The sequence below is a fragment of the Bolinopsis microptera genome, chromosome 2 (assembly GCF_026151205.1).
Source record: "Bolinopsis microptera isolate Bmic1 chromosome 2, MBARI_Bmic_1.0, whole genome shotgun sequence".
Classification (NCBI taxonomy): domain Eukaryota; kingdom Metazoa; phylum Ctenophora; class Tentaculata; order Lobata; family Bolinopsidae; genus Bolinopsis; species Bolinopsis microptera.
In genome coordinates, this window is record NC_087073.1 from 12,638,240 (window position 1) to 12,655,635 (window position 17,396).

The following is a 17,396-nucleotide window of genomic DNA, read 5'->3' on the forward strand; positions in this document are numbered from 1 at the left end:
ACTTTAGCACCTCTATAATATACCAAAAATATGTAATATTGACCTCGGACCGCCCCCTTTGGCATTAAGGGGCAGGACATTAAATTCCTGATTTGAAGACCCTTGCAGCAGTGCATTTCATCAGCTTAATCCCGTTTATGAAAAATTTAGTGTTTTTTTTGTGACATTGCTAATTGCATTCTCAGTATATTCGTCAATTTTTTAGAATATTCTAGTTAATATTTATTTAATACTCACTGATATTGTACTGCAGCTTAGGAGTAAATGCTGCATAACTTGATCCGAAAATAAGTATGACCTCATATTGCCTACTAACAGCTCATCTTTTGTCTGCAGCCTTTAGGCGACAAAACCTACATTGATGAGCAGTTAGTATGTGGACTCACAGAAATTACTGCAAGGAGAAATGTTACCTTCCACTTAACTTCTAACTGCAGCTTCAAAGTCAGTACCTAATGTAAACTTCCTGCTCTTGGGTTTTCTTATGCCACATTGTAACATTCATTTCTATTGCCACAGGAGAATTTTTAATTGTGGTGTTGTCATTTTTTGTAGAATTTGTAATGGTACTGTCATATTGTGAGCTTTCTGAGCTTTGTGTCAATTTTTGGGATCATTTCATTTTTCCTTTTTGCACCACTTGCTTTTTGATTTGTACGTATTTTCGAGTACCTGATATCAAGTTGCATAAATATTTATCTAGAGCTAATGCTTTAACTGCCATAATTTACTGAAATTAGGTGTTAATCTTCTGTGATGTTATTTTGACACTATACATATAATATATATATCAGTAATGATATGAGGGTAATGAATATGCGACTAATGCCATGGCAAGGCTTACCCCCACTATAATATTACTCCCAAACTTTATAAGCTTTACGATCCAAACCACAACTTTAAGTCATTGACATTTTAATTAAATACCTTTTAGCAAGTAACTTGTCCTCATGCAATCCCTGGACCAACTGTTGCAGACCAATATGCAGAGCAACCTCCTTGCTCACCAACAGTTCAGACAAAACCAGGTTTGTTACTTTTCTTACAGTTATAATACCACAAATCTGGGGAGATTGGGTAGTTAGAGGGCGGTGTAACGCTAAAGTGGACAGATTCGTGTCTATGAATACATTTTATGAACCCTAGCCTTACCACTTTAGATCAGAGGCAGCAGTAACCTCTTGTTTCAATAGATCTCTCATGTGCCTCCAACATGTGCATATTATATGATAATAAATTCTGTCTACAGTCCTACACTGCTGCACGGGTGATGGACCAGTTTATCCAATTCTTTACTGTCACATTCCATGATATTCATAAAAATAAAGCTGCTTTTACTATCTTTAATACGCTATGTAATATTTATGTGGACACTAATCAGTACTGGAGCCCGATATACCAGACCTGATACTAACTTTAATAGCATAATATCTAATAAGCTTGCATTCTTCGCATTCCACCTCTTCTACCGATACCAAAGTTACACAGCTGTGGCTACTACAGCGATATTTGCTCACTTAAGAGGAAACGCAACCCTTATAATTTGTAGGAACTGCTGCAGCACACACCACATTCAGAGCAAGTGGTATCCAAATGTACTGGCTACCCTGGCATTGGTTAGATATCCCTGGAGAAACGTCATACCACGGCATAATATGCACCAAATATTATTGCATAATATCATAATTATAAAATTAATGTCCTATTAGCTAATTGGTGTACTAGTAACAATTGGGCGTTTCCTCAGTTACAGCAACAGTCGTCAGATGACGGCCAGAAGGATAATAATGTGTTGAACTCTCCGACCCACACCCTGGGAAATCTCCAGTTCCGCCCGACACACCAGAAATCACCTGCCGGCTCACCCACCACGTACAACACGTAAGTAATAATTAGTGGATCGTGCGGATTTGGGTACTTAGTGAGCCGGGGCCCCGTGATCTACGATAGTTTGTATCCTTACCGCCTTGTAATTCGGTAATATTCTCTAAAGTTTCTCTTTGTGTGGGCCTCATTTTATACAAAAGTGTTTCTATTAATATGGCTTTTCATTCAGAGTACTGGTGAAGTGAAGAGGAATGTAATTCTTTAGTTTTAGGCCGCAACATGTAACAGTAGAAACTGCTCATCTGTACATCTCTATTCTTTATTCTTCTTAAAGTCGAAACAATAGTAATATTGCGGTAAAACTATGAAGCCACTGGGATGTAATTCAATAGAGCAAACCACTTGAATTCTGAGTAGGTTACACTTAGTGCGGTAATAAAAGCACTGAGTATATATTACGTAATTCACTGCTCATGCTGGTTTAACTGATTAGTTCGCCGGTCAATGGTAGATAAGCATTTCCTTCTTTCCTACTCTTCTTCAGATTTCACGTATTTCACTACTAGTCGCTCCTAGTTGTACCATATAACTGGTATATTTTTATAAGCTGTTCACTGAAAAGTGGTTCAAGTTGTTGGAAGTTGTCCTTAATTTTAATGAATTACTGTCTGGTTGGGCTGAGCTTGACAGAGCCTTTGAGTTTTAGCTGTTAAATTTGACTATATAAGCAGGTTACGCAACCACAGTGACTTATAAGGGATGTGAATGGGGAAGCAATTTATAAGACATTATATATCTTTAGCCTTCACTACACTTTAGAGTGAAGTGAAACTTCAGCTGTTCTCATTTTACGACACATACGGGAATGCTTGTTGCATAACTACACTCTACAGTAACTACACCTTTTAAGAATGAAGGCATCTGCATTCTTATCAAACTAGTCACGCACACAGCATTATGCTACTTTTAAACTACATTAAAATAGGTATCAAAAAACTGAAGCATGGAATTAGGTTATTTTAGCCAACATTACACGGATAAGTTTGTGGACTGTATGAACGATTACTGAATAACTCAGAAGAAGACAGGTATCATTTTTTATCAACAATTTCTCTTAAGAATCTTAAACAATTAGAGTTCTGTGAAGTGTGAAGCAACTAGCAATATTCTTCTTAAAACAAATGTGATATGCACATGATAATACATTAAGAACCAATAAATATAGCGCTTAGTTTTGTTATAGCGCGTATGAGATTTTGTACATCCATAGAGTTTCGCTGGTTTCGCAACTGAATCGAATTGTGTATGCTTAAAAGGCGGATGAGAATAATCAGTCATATTAAACAATAATTACATGTGTTATGTCCGTCTATTATAGAAATTGTTTACCTACCACCAGAGGCAAAATGTGCATGATAAATGTGGATGAAAAATTGGAGTCCGATGTAAATTAAGCTAACTTAACCGAGCGAACGTAAATTTGTACATAGCTAATTAATAGTAAATATGTTTTTATAGACAACCTAATCACGACAGTAGACTATACTTATGTAATTGGCCGTTCTTATGAAAAGAGTCCCTATAATTATAAACAGCAGTTTAGGTAGTTGAAGACTGAAACTCTTTACAGGCAACAGTCTGTAGGAAGTCAGCAGAATTCGCCCCAGCAGAAAAAAGAGATCCCTCGCACGCCTGATTCCATAAAGAAATCCCCCACATCAGTCGTAGTTGCCGGTAAGTTTTGAATGTTCCCGAAAAGCTTCTGCATAAGCAACTCAAGTTGTGCTCATCATCCAAATTCTTAATTTCTGTCAGTTCTTGCAGATTTGGAAACCCTTCATACGTCAATGAGCAGTTGAGGAATTCAATCGACTTTGACGTAGATGTGATGATTAGATAAACGTTTCCCTCGAAAATCGAAATATTGACTAAAAATGACTATGAATTTGCTCAGATGAACTGATTTGGCAGAAAGCGTGGAGTACGAAGTTCCCATCCGCTCCCACACACAGCTATCCCACTCTCGCTAGTTGGGTCATCAAGAGACTCAACAATCGGATAACTGGACGGTGGACTGATATTGCCAGCGGCAGATTCGATCTCGAATGGAAGGTACAGTAAAACCCCGATTTACCGGGATCCTTGGGGGAAGGTAAATTCGGCTTATACGCCCGGTAAATCAAAATCCAGGTAAATCAAGTTTTCAATTTACACCAGATGTAATATGTAAATGATCTTAACTGGAGATCTGAGAATCCCTCTATCATTTACATGATGTGTCTAGTGCAAATCGGAACCCCGATTCACCTGGATTTACGATTTACCGGGATATTAGCCAAATTTACCTTCCCCCAAGAATCTCGGTAAATCAGGGTTTTACTCTACCTTCCTTTCGAGATGGGCTTTACTGTATGTATGCTATTAGATTTATTCGTTTCTGGAGAAACGAATAAATCCTCAAGCAGCATTAATTGGTTAATTCATAGCCTGATGTGAAATGCATTAGAAATACTAAACTCCTATCGATTACATTCTCAGGAGACAGCAGAATCCTGGTATCACCAAAGACCCAGACGATCCTGTCCCAATGATGCTCCCCATCTTCTTCACAAAGGTCTCCTGGCTGCCTTTCCCAACCTGATTGAGACCCGCCGGGAGACTATCGCGCGACAGAGCTGTGTCAAGAGAGAGTTCAAGATGCCAGATGACGTGTGTCAGCAAGTAGCTGCTATTCTCGGTAGGTGGCTGCTAGTGTCTCAGTGCGTGTAGTGTAGATATGTCTAGTTTTGCGAGTGTAGCCCTGGACTGTACCCAGTGTGTGACAGCGTAATTACATTTCATGAAATCATCGGGCACATAATATATCCAAAGCTGATATCAGATATAATGCTACACTCGAAATTACATATAACATACAATATTACAATGCCGTACGTGCATAAAATTTCTGTCCATTTTGTTGTATGGCTGCATAAGAGGCAGTGTCTGCCGCGAACCCCATGAAGTAGCCCTGATCTTGCCATGTACTCTCCTCTATCTGACCCGCTAATTAGGCGTGTAGTTGATTTGAGGTCGGTCCAAACTTTACATATTTACCGAGTCTACTCTAGTAATTTGCCGGGTAAAAGAGATCGACAGACTGCACGTTGAAACTGTGGCTGGAGCAAAATGATTTCATTTTATTAGCTTGTCTGGCGCAAGTGTATATAATTTAATTTTATCCGGACTCTGAAGAAATGTCTGAATTGAATTATTTGTATTTCAGAGTCTATTATTAAGAATGGAGGAGTTGCCCCATCAGGTATGTCCACTTTACTGTTTATCAATTATATTATTGATTATTTATTAATTAGTTTCTGTCATCAAAACATCAGTTTTAATTATAAACTTATGGCTAGATTGAAGCGTCACTGATCATTCTTGGCGAGGATTCATGTTATCTCACAGTTCATATTGCTGCAATTCAGAGATAAACAGAGAATTACAATCTAGTTCGAGATATTCATGAGGCATCACAACTTAGCGCAAATGAATTATACTGCAGATGAATGCACAATGTGCACTGCATATGTGCCTGTCCATTTTGAACATTTACCACCGCGGTGATCACCATCCAGCAGTTTCTCAAGCTTAAGAATTGTTGAGAAACTTTTTTAAGTTACAGATTTTGCTTGCAGAAAGTTTTTGGTAGTTAAGCAGTCATTGCAAAATCTCAGAACTAAAAGAACCTAAAAATATATATCATCCTGTCAGATTCTGCAAGGAATGCACATTCTGCAAGGAATGCACATCATCTTAAGCGACTCAAGTTGTGATCAGTCCTGTGAGCCACAGAACCATCCAAACATGTCCTTTATTCGGTAGTATCCAAGACGCCCGACTACTGAGGGTACATACTTGATATTAGGGTAGCAGAATTTATGGTTAGGGCTACAATAAGGGTTAGGGTTATGGTTTCGATAGGCGTTAATCGGGACCGTAACCGTAGTGATAACGCTAACTTTTACTCAAAGTTGTTATTTATAACGGGATGCTCAAGGTTCATAAAAAGATAAAAGGGTGCTCCTACTTTACAACTACTATACTATAACTAGTACTACTGCTCTAAAACTTAAAGCTGCTCTCACTAATGCAGCTTGTACATAAATTTTGCAAAATAAACTAAAACCTTCAATAATTCTGAGTTGTGGCCGTTGGATAGTTTCTCCCCACACACGAATCTCTTAAATTAACAGCTTTCTGAACCATGGGGTATATAATTTCAGTTGACTAGGAAGACTAGTTAATAGCAGTTATTTTCGATATTACATTTCTTGAGGAAGCTAAGCAACAGTCCAAACTGCAAACTCCCAAACACTTATTCGAAAAGGATGCAGATGATTTTCGGAAACTCGCTGGACAATGGACATTTATATTGTAAATTTGTAAATTTACCTAAAATTTATTCAGTAATTTGCCAGGCTTTGTCCGGTATAGCTCTAATAAATTAGGAGATAATGATAGATGTCTGTACTGCTTAGATCACTCCAAGATTTCATATCAGAACATAGTGACTACGAAAATAGGCCTTTAACTCTTTCTCCAAGCTGGGAACCGTCATTTAGTTTACAAAATTTGCAATTATGGGCAGTATAGTAGATTTTGTTCAAGACAGTTAAATGTTACTATATATACTAGTATCTGATCCAGTATTACTCTTACTTCAGTCAATTCCCGCGCGTTACATGATTATTACTTTTTGATTTCCATTTCTGCATGGCCGCATGGCCCAATGGTTAAGGCGCCTGCCTACGGAGCAGGAGATTCCAGGTTCGAGTCCTGGTGTGGTCGTTTTTTGACATATACATGCTAGGATGTGTAGTGTGTTAAAAATATTCTCTCTCTGACAGAAAATTAAGTCAAAATGTTATGGTAAGGAAATAAGAGCCGCAAAACTTGTCGATCTAAGGAAATTTATTTTAACCGCTTATGAACTTGCGTTTCTACACTGCGTTTTATCCAAATGACCGTATACAACTTAAGAATATCGTGCTCCTTTGGAGCCAAGTTTATGCAGAAACTCACAACTCTTATACATAAACCACTTTTAGAAAGTTGACAGCTCTCTTTTTGGCCAGATCTCTATCTCCAACGTGACAGCTATAATCCACCCCTAGGTTCAACTGGGCCATCTGTTATTGGATAGTGCGCAATTAGGTATCCATAGGCCGCATAATATCGTGACCCTGTTGTGTGTATAAAGGAAATAAGTTAGATCATTAACCGATTGGGAGAGAGCTTGGAAATGATCTGTACACTGGAAGCGTTGCGCCAGTTCGGCATATTCCGGATAATTAAGTAAACATAGCACATGTTACTAGCATAAAGTTGCTCTTTCTTCGTGAAAACCACCTCTAACATTGCGCGCACGCGAGTTCTTTACTCTTACTGAAGAGAAATTGAATAAGTAAGAGAGTTTCATGTCAAGACTTGTTTTAAACCGCGGCAGTGGTAGAACAAATGACCTGTCTTTGAAGTTTGAATGTCGAATCTTATGTGCTAATGAATTGTTCTAAAGTGTAATATTTTTAGATTTATTACTAATAAGTCGTTAGAAATGGCATGTTGAACTGCCTCCGGACCAAGCCGCGCAATTGCAATGAGGCTGATCCACGTTAGTTATGATATCATGACCCAGAATAGAATGTACGTGCTGGTAAACTTATATTATCATTATAACTTTGCTCTCGCGAGTGTAACCAAATTTACGAACAAACGACGAGGGAGCCCCTCTATTGTCATCAGAACTATTCACACTCAAAAGGTCGAAGGCATTTGGGTTAGTCGCAGGATTTAAGTTAGTCCCTTCACATTGACTATTATCTATTCAGGTACATTAAATTTATTCATGCACATTAAATAAGTTATCACGGTGGGGATGGGGTGCTAAAGGGCTAATATCCGAGAATGTGTTCGCTAATTGTAGGCCATTTCTGATACCTTGAAGTAATAGGACAGAGACAGTTGATACACATATTGTACTTTCATCAACCTCCTCAAGCGACCCCGTTTTGTCGTAAACTGGTTTAGAAACGGGGAAAATGAGAATAATGTTGGACACATGGTGGTCATGGTTTAAATTCCATGTTACTTCACACAATTTTACTAAAAAGGCTCAAAAAGTGTTTTTGGCAGGGCATATCAAAGGCAAATTAAATGATTATTGAATGCTGCACATATTATCCAAGCTAGGAATTCATTTGTGTATCCACACGTAGCTTAAAAATACATTTGTGTACTTTACACTGAATGAAACTTAGGGATCAATGTAATACGTAGGAACCAACGTACGATGTTTTTTCATCGTTTACGTTTGGATATATTACATCAATTTCATCCCAATTTACAAATAGAAAAATGTTTAAAATAATCCTTACCCGTTAAGAATGCAAACATCTTAATATGATAACTACTTTCAATATTTGAACCCAAGACCGAAACAAACCTTACAAGCCCTTTTGAAGCAGACACCGACAATTTACAAAGCGGAATTACGTAGATGTCGAATTATTTTATTCTTAATGAACATCAAAGCCAATCGTAATGGAACCATTGGAGGGTCCTCAAAGCAATCCAATTATAAAACAAATGCCCTCTTGTATTCCTCGACTCTTTCCTTGGCTCACGACTCTGGTCGGGAATGTGCCGGCCTCAAAGGTCCACCACTTAAAGGGTACCAGTCACCAAACAAGTAATCACCTCCCACGATGGTGCCCCCCGTGGTTTTCAAACCAATACTCACAAATAACACCGTTTCAAATACAAGCCTTAATTTCAACAGAAAATGCTCCAAAAAAACTTTTATATACCCAACATCTAAGTAAAAGTATGCTATTCGGTGATATCAGGATTTCCTTGAACCTTGTAGGTTAACACATATCGACAGAGTACTCAACTCTCTTTAGTGCCCAGGACGAGTATAAGCATATCATCAGACATACTTTATAACCAGAGCCGCTTAAACCTAAACTAGGAAATAATCCAAAAGCGGTGTAACCTAAAATATACACTCACTGATAATTCATGATGGGCTCAATCTCCAGCGCATATATTTTACTTTGGTAGTATTACTTTTGTGTTTGAAGTTTAGTTGTCCGCCGGTTTACTATAATCAGCTCCAGATTGCTCGGTTTGTTGATTACACGGAAAACTAAACATTGTAATTAAACGCAGGTAATAATTGATGTTGGCTTCATGGAACTTTTAAAGAATGGAGACTATTTATGAATCATTATTTTCAACATATCATCACATCGTCCTGGTAGATACATTTAAAAACTACAATGATGTTTAGTTTTGTCTGGAAAAGGTTATCTAGCCCTCTTGCAAAGTATTTGCACAGTACTCAAGTTTATGACCCTAAAAATGCTCGGATACACAATGTTATCTGATTAGAGACGTTCCAAGTTTATTTTTGCTGTGATGTATGGTAATAACAGATATATTCAAAATGTCAAATCAGTGTATTTGATAACATGAGCTGGAGTTTATCGACGGTAATCATGAACTGTAGTCAAACTTAGCTTACCAGTTACCGTTAGGGTGCCTTTAAAACAGCCTCATAGGACTCCTATGAAAACTATTTCTGCAGACTATATTTTATTAACTCTAAAAGAGTCTAATCTCATATAAAGGTCTCCTTCAAGATTAAACAGCCTATTCCCATGTTGGATTCAATAAACCTGATTATTATAGACGTTACCATGGTTACATGCCTCAGCCTCTTTGTATTCGACAAAAAAGTTTCATTGTCTACAGTTAAATATTACTATAGTATATTGGGAAGTATTAAATCACAATATCTCTCTCACATATATTTTGTTGCATCACGTATCATCATTTCGTATCCTCATTTCGTACATGGAGTAGATTGCGCTCTCATTTCTCACTGTCAGGGTATGTAAACTGATATTCTATTTTTATAGTTGCTTCGATTTATCTGCTAAAATCTCAGCCTTAGTTACAATTTCTACGGTCATGATTATGATACAGCTTTTGGCATGTTGCTTTGAAACGTACAAATTTATGTGCATAATCAAGTGTAAGTGAAACTGACGGTAAGGGTGGTGACTACAGAAATACTCTACAAAAAATGACATAAATTTTAAGTTCACTGTTCAGCACTGCATGCAAGGGCAAACATGCCAGTTCAGTGGCTTCCAAAGCTAATATAAGACCCGAAGTATAATTTTCTTTTTGATCCTTATTACCAAATTATTCGTATATAAATGATGCACAGTTGCTGCTGTAGACATGATCCGACCATACGTATCGTCTAAGACATGAAATTAAAAACCTGTTATTGCTCGTGATAAACGACTCAGCACGTTTCGAATGTACATATAAAGCTACATCTCGTGCTCGGGGCTGTCCAATATGAAAATGTTCTCAAACCCTGGCCATTTGAACTGAGACACCTCATTGCATATGAGTTCCACTTTAATCATTCATGTTCATATCGCTCCGTGCTTCGAACGTAGATTTAGTGGATTTTGAAGGTCTAGTCACGGCCAAGTTTCCCTCATTTAGCCATTAAAGAAGAATGTTGAGCGGGGTCAGTAACCAGTCAGCCAATTGTGCTGTACTCGTCTTTGTCGAGAAGCGTTGATTAATTGTCATTATTGGGAGGCCGAGGCTGAGATACCAGATCTTGAGTACATTTTGGGGTGTCACTTGCCAGCTTTTTTCTCCAGTCAGGAGTTCTCCTTCTCTCTCACACTCAAGTAAACACATAAAGCCCCTGCCAGGGCATACTTTTCTCTTAAAGCACGGCGCAACAACACTGCGTTTGGAGATTGTCACAAGTTGATAGCCCCATCATTAATAACTTTGTGTTACGTCACATTACGGGCGCAGTGCTAAGACGCAGTGCCCTGGTTATTGACCTTACCTGTCACTATTTTCTTTTGCGTGTCCCATTTTCCTGAGTGATCCCTATTTCAGAGTCTTACGGAAACATGGTTAGCTATCGCAGACGATCTGATATCTACTCTGTGGATGATGAAAAGGTAAGGCGTTATTTAGACTCCTCCGCCTTTGCAAGTAATTATGGTTGTTTGATCTTCCGATAAAGCTCCGATTTGTATGTGGTTAAGCCTCTGAATTTGTAAAATTTGTCTCGTCATCTTGAATTATTTTAAGAGACGAGACATTTACTCCATTTAACATCATTCATTCTTTCTTACGCAGAGTTACACGCTCTATGCTGATTTATCTTCGCGATTATTGTACACTTTTTGTTGTAAAGCTGTGATTTTACAAATTTATTTCTCAAACTAACCATAAAACAAGGGTTGAAAATCTCCCAATTATTGTCTTCTACATTGTAAGTTTAACTACAATTTGCTGCCTGGTAATTTTGATGATTGTTTTTTTTTCGAAGATTCACAAGATTAGACACAAGAAACGACGCATTTATTCCATTTAACCTCAATCATTCTTTCTCTCTTTTACCAGATTATACTTCTGTGATAATATCACGAACACGAACACAACTGCGGTAAAAACCACTGAGATTGTGAGTAATTGTTACATGGCTTAATTTCCATAATGGGCCCCCAAAATGGGTGTTACACAGACTAATTGCAGCGTACGGAGCTGAGGACGCTACGTACTGAGGATGGCAAGGTTGAGACGGTGCGCGTGCACCCGCTGGTGCCGCGCTGGCCTGAAGAGTATGTTGATGGGCAGTACTCGGTTTCGAACGAGGTAAGGATAAAGGTAAATATGGGGGAGTAGCTGCGTCACATCTCGAGTCAGTGAGGGTAGGGCTGTACCATCGTTTGAACTGGATGAAAAAACTCACACGTTTTTCACTTTACAATTTCTTTTTTTTTTGCCTTTTTGCCAAAAAAATTGGGGTTTTGTTTTGAAAAAAAAAAATTGGAGAGAGTTTCATTTACAAAAAAGCGGGATTTTGTTTTTTTCCAAAAAAAGTTGGGGTTTGCTTTATGCGCATGTTTCCCTTTTCCTTCGAAAACTGCTATGATATTAATACTACTCTTATAAAATAATGTTCTAATATCTAAACATATTTAGATGTTAGAGCGAAATATTCAAAAATGGACATTACCATTTCAGTTTATGTCCCCTCAACAATTTCCTCCAACCATCACACATATTGATAGTGGAAAGATTGTTAACAGCGGTAAGAAGCAGCTTACCGAGCTCCATCAGTGGGCTACAAACCTTGAATCTTTCCAGGTGGGAAATAGGAATCGTTTTAAAAATGTAAACCGACTCTAAACCGTCTCTAAACCATATGATCAAGGTAACCCTCTGATTACGTATTCACTACTTTCTAAAACAGTTGTATATTTCCAGTCCCTATCGGGTGAGGTAAGGAAGGCTCTGTTCACCAACTCCATCACCCTCCTTCTCCTACTCAAGTTCGCCTTCAAGTCCAGCAAAGCCAGTGCTAAGCAGATCCAGGATGGTGTAAAGAGCTGCTACAACCCGAGCGACTCGGGCTCTTCTGAGGTAATATTACAGGATTGATCATGTGATTAATAACATAATTAATGTAGAAGTATCGTGGATATGCTGTCCGACCAAATAATGATTAATATTAAAGTGCAAGTGTATGTTATGCAGCGTATAGTGTTGTGACAATTTAAAACCATGATTTAATGATCCGTTAACTAATGATGGGGAAGGAGGTAAATTTAGAAAGATAGCAAACAACCTTTTACAATTCATTCCCATTAGTATAAAATGGGTATAAAATAGCAAAAAATATGTAGGCTACGTAATATGTGAACAACCCTCTCCCTTTTGGTAAACTACCTTTATTTATCATTTAATTCTGTTTTTATCTAATGGGTATAGGACTGGTAACTATGTAATATAATAGTAGTTTATTTAATAACCTTATATGGACACGTTCATTTGAGTTTGAGGATATTGGTAAACAAAAATGATAGCGTTTTCGACGATAGTGGCTTAATTTTGACATCTATTAACCTAGCACGTTCAGAAGTTCTGAACATTAGCCACGTAACCCATACTCCCATATGCACTGCTCAGAAAGAAAATCTATTGTTGTTAGGCACTATAATGGTTTAAATGTCACATTTTGTGTGACTTAGTTAACTGCAGTTGTCTAATTATCATTCCTTGGTCTGAAATATAGTAGATTAGGTCAATCTAACAATTATGATACAACATTGGTTAAAGGGCACGGATCGAACGGTTACAAGGCAATATTTGGGTAACTTTGTCACACTCAGAATACCATACCTCTATTCTACTATGAGATGTCCTCAAAAACCTTTTAACTCATTATTTGATGGTTGATCTACCAATCAAAGCCCTAAAATATGTTGTTTCGAATAGTTAGCTAAAAAGGCACTTGGTTATTGGGAAATGAGGTAAATTCCGTCACATTATTTGGAATTTTAAATTTTGGGCGAATTATTTATATCTGATTTTGGTTTGAAAGGCGGGAAAACTTTGATGACAATGTAGTTGATGCAAGTTAAGATCAGTGTTTACATTGTCACAAAAAATGATACGAAATCGTAAATAGGTTAAAAATAATGATTATAGAATGAAATAGTCTCTTATAATAACTCTTATAATAACTGATGTGACAAAGTAAACATGTCTTGCCCCTATTTGAAGATCTGTATATTCTATGACTCTATTAGCATTCAACATTCTTTGCTATAAATGGCTACAGCTAACACTATTAATGCTAAGTACCAAACAACAAGTGGGAGGTGGATCGTTGGTATACCGTTAAATCGATTTAACACCGCAATTCCAGTCGCAAGCCTGGGACCACTACTAGCATTGTCACAACATCTACAAAGCTGCCATATAGCCTGACTGACAATTTTCTCGACTGACTGACAATGTTTCTTCTTTTCCCCATTTAGAATACAAAGATTAGTACATTTTAGCTTATGATTAATATTATATTTTTACCTATAGTTTACCTAGATTTCAGACAAAAATCGGTAGAATATTGTCCAGAACATCAGAGCTCAAGTTTAACAATTTTAGGTTAAATTTGTCAAAATCACTAAAAATGTGACAAAATTGACTTTTCCTGCCCCAACAATTTCAAGATAGTGTGTAAAAATTAGCATAGGCTGCTTTATTACCTATATAAATCAATCCAAACTACGAAAAAGATCTGTTAATCTGATGACGATTACCTAACTCTAATAGTAACTGATGTGACAAAGTAAACATGTCTTGCCCCTATTTTGAAGATCTATAACTCTATTAGAATTCAGCATTCTTTCAGAAACGATTGGTAGAATATTGTCTAGAACATCAGGGCTCAAGTTTAACAATTTTAGATTAATTTGTCAAAGACGCTGAAAATGTGACAAAATTAACTTTCCCTGCCCCAAAAATATCAAGATAGTGTGTTAAAATTGGCATAGGATGCTTTATTGCCTATACTATATTAATCGATTCAAACTACGAAAAAGATCTGTTAATCTGATGACGATTACCTAACTCTTATAATAACTGATAATAATAATAATAATAATAAAGAGTGAAGACGAAATGCACACACTGGTTAATACCACAGCAGAGTTCAGCAGTGACATAAAAATGGAATTTGGGCTAGAGAAATGTGCCGTGGTGAAGGTGAAGAAGGGAGCAAGAGCCGCTTTTGAAGGCATCTCCCTACCCACAGGTGAACAGATCCATGAGTTGGAGGACGACGGCTATAAGTATCTCGGAATACTAGAAGCTAATGATATACTACACAAAGAGATGAAAGCACTGGTTACAAAAGAGTATATCAGAAGAGTTAAAAAGGTTTTGAAATCCCAGCTTCATGGCAGGAATAGTATACAAGCGATTAACACCTGGGCTGTACCTGTGATAAGATATGGAGCTGGAATTCTCTCATGGAATGCTGGGGAGACCAAAGCCTTAGATGTCAAGACCCGGAAACTGATGAGGATACATGGAGCTCACCACCCCCAAGGAGATGTTGATCGGTTATACGTCAGCCGTCAACTGGGTGGCCGTGGGCTACATAGTATAGAGGAAGTCGTTAAGAGAGAGGAGAATGCACTCACTACTTATGTGGTGAGAAGTAGAGACCCAGAACTGATTGCTCTGAAGGACTACTTTGTCAAAGACAAGATACTCTTGGGTGAAGAGATAGAGAAAGATATTGACCGAACACAACGCGAGGAAATCCGCAAGGAGAAATGGACTGCTAAAGTGATGCACGGACAGTTCCCAAGGCAGATGATGGGTACAGCAGACCCGTTAACCTCTTGGAACTGGCTCACCCAACAAGATTTGAAGAAGGAGACAGAAGGATTGTTGATAGCAGCCCAAGACCAAGCACTTAGGACTAATTACGTGAAGCACAGGATTGACAAAACACCTGGCTCTTCTCCCCTCTGCAGACTCTGCAGAAATCATTACGAGACAATAGACCACATACTGAATGGGTGCCCAAAACTTTCACAGACAGAATATAAGTGTCGGCATGACAAAGTAGCTGCCGCATTGCACTGGAGTCTGTGCAAGGAATACGGCTTCCCACGCAGTAAAAGGTGGTACGAACACCGGGCAGAGAAGGTGCTGGAGAACGGACAAGTCAAGATATTGTGGGACTTCCATGTCCAGTCGGACCACGTTATCGAACACTGTAGACCCGATCTCCTCCTGGTAGACAAGGTAACCAACGCAGCAACCATCATTGACGTTGCAGTCCCAGGAGATACCCGGATCTTGGATAGAGAACAAGAAAAGATTCTGAAATATCAAGACCTGAAAAGAGAAATTAAGAAGAACTGGAATTTACGAAAGGTCACAATCGTCCCTGTGGTGATAGGCGCATTAGGAACTATCACCATAAACTTTCGTAAACACCTCGACGCAGTCCACTGCAATCTGAGCATCTCTAATCTCCAGAAGACAGCTCTGCTTGGATCAGCCAGGATTCTCAGGATGGTCTTAGACATATAATATATTTGAGTGTATAATACACTGTAAATACTCTTTTTTTTTAGTTTAATTTTCACTGGGTACTCTAATAAACACTTTTTACCTGGTCCTCTTATTTTTCTTCCCTTGCTATGCAAGCCCTGTCTCTTGTTTATACAATTTTTAACTCGTATATTGGGTAGATTGAGTATTTATTATGGATTTTATATTGTTGTTAGCCCTGCTGATTTGTGTATTAGTAATGATTACCTATCTGATGGACTACGGTATATACAGTTGATGGTAGTTTTCTCTTATTTTTCTTCTCTTGCTCTGCAAGCCCTGATTCTTGTATAAACATATTGTTTGATATAATATTGTATATTTTTGTATTGATTGTGGTATTTTGTGTGCCAGATTCAGCAATGGGTTCTTGCTGAATCACTGTATATTACACTCTGTGACTAGTCCCTTTGATCAATCTCTTGCCCTGCAAGCCCTGTTTCTTGTCTATACAGCATATAATTATCATGTATCACATTGTAGTATGTAATAAACATTTGTAGTAGTTTAGGATTGTTTGAATTTCTTTTTGCTATGTTTTATAATATTTATTTGTATAATTTGTGAGTGTTTCTCCCGCTTTTCTTCCCTTGCGCAGCAAGCCCTGTCTCTTGTAAAAACAACCTTGAAAGTTTTGTAGATACATATAGTTTCTACACCTTTATCCTCTGGTCCCTAGGGTCAGCTGATCCCGGGCCAGAGGAAAACTACCGACTGCCAAGGTCTGACGCCTAGGCAGTCGAGACCTCTTATTGAGACCCTTTATAATAATAATAATAGGATTATGGCCACATGGCCATCTCGACAAAACTTGAAACCCAACTGCACTCTACGCTATTGCAGTTCGCACAATATTATCAAAAAGAAAAATGTTCCTAAAAAGAAAAATGTTCCTAAAAAGAAAAATGTTCCTAAAAAGAAAAATGCTGATGTGACAAAGTAAACATGTCTTGCCCCTATTTTGAAGAGCTATACTTCTATTAGAATACTATGTAACTTTATCATCAATGAACTAGTTATTTTGCCAGCAAGGAGCTAACAGAGTTATAATAATTTTGTTGTGACGAAATTACCCTATTTTTGACCATGTTGCGGTAGTTTAATTGTGACACTGTTAACATATTGCCACCCGATAATGATTTATGTGACTGGTGCGTGGTACTAGCAGTGTTGTTTGATCCATAGTATTAGTGCTTTTCATGCAACAAGTAAAACAAATCCTTTATGTCATGTTTCCAGGGTTTGGACTGGAATTGCCTGCTTAAAGAACCTCCATCGCATTACATTACATAATTTTCTGAAACATATATTACATTTACAATAAATTATGCAATATCACAACATTACAATCAACAAAATAAATTAAATCGCAGAATCTCAAATGCAAATAATCGTAAATTAAACACAAAAAAAAAAAAAAAAAAAAAAAAAATTAAACATGCAATAAATGAATATACGAATGCGCATCTTTTGTCAACTTACTCCTTCATAAAATTAATTTTTGACAAAAAAAAAATTTTTTAGACGGTAAAATAATGGTTACTAATTTATAAGTCACA

The 17,396-nt window shown here is 37.6% G+C and overlaps 1 non-coding gene across 1 annotated transcript; it reads left to right on the top strand.

Annotated features, from left to right (window-relative positions):
- The first annotated feature begins 6,584 nt into the window (after positions 1-6,584).
- Positions 6,585-6,657, top strand: Trnar-acg (transfer RNA arginine (anticodon ACG)). The gene has a single exon. It is a non-coding gene; the product is annotated as a tRNA-Arg (tRNA).
- Positions 6,658-17,396: the final 10,739 nt, after the last annotated feature.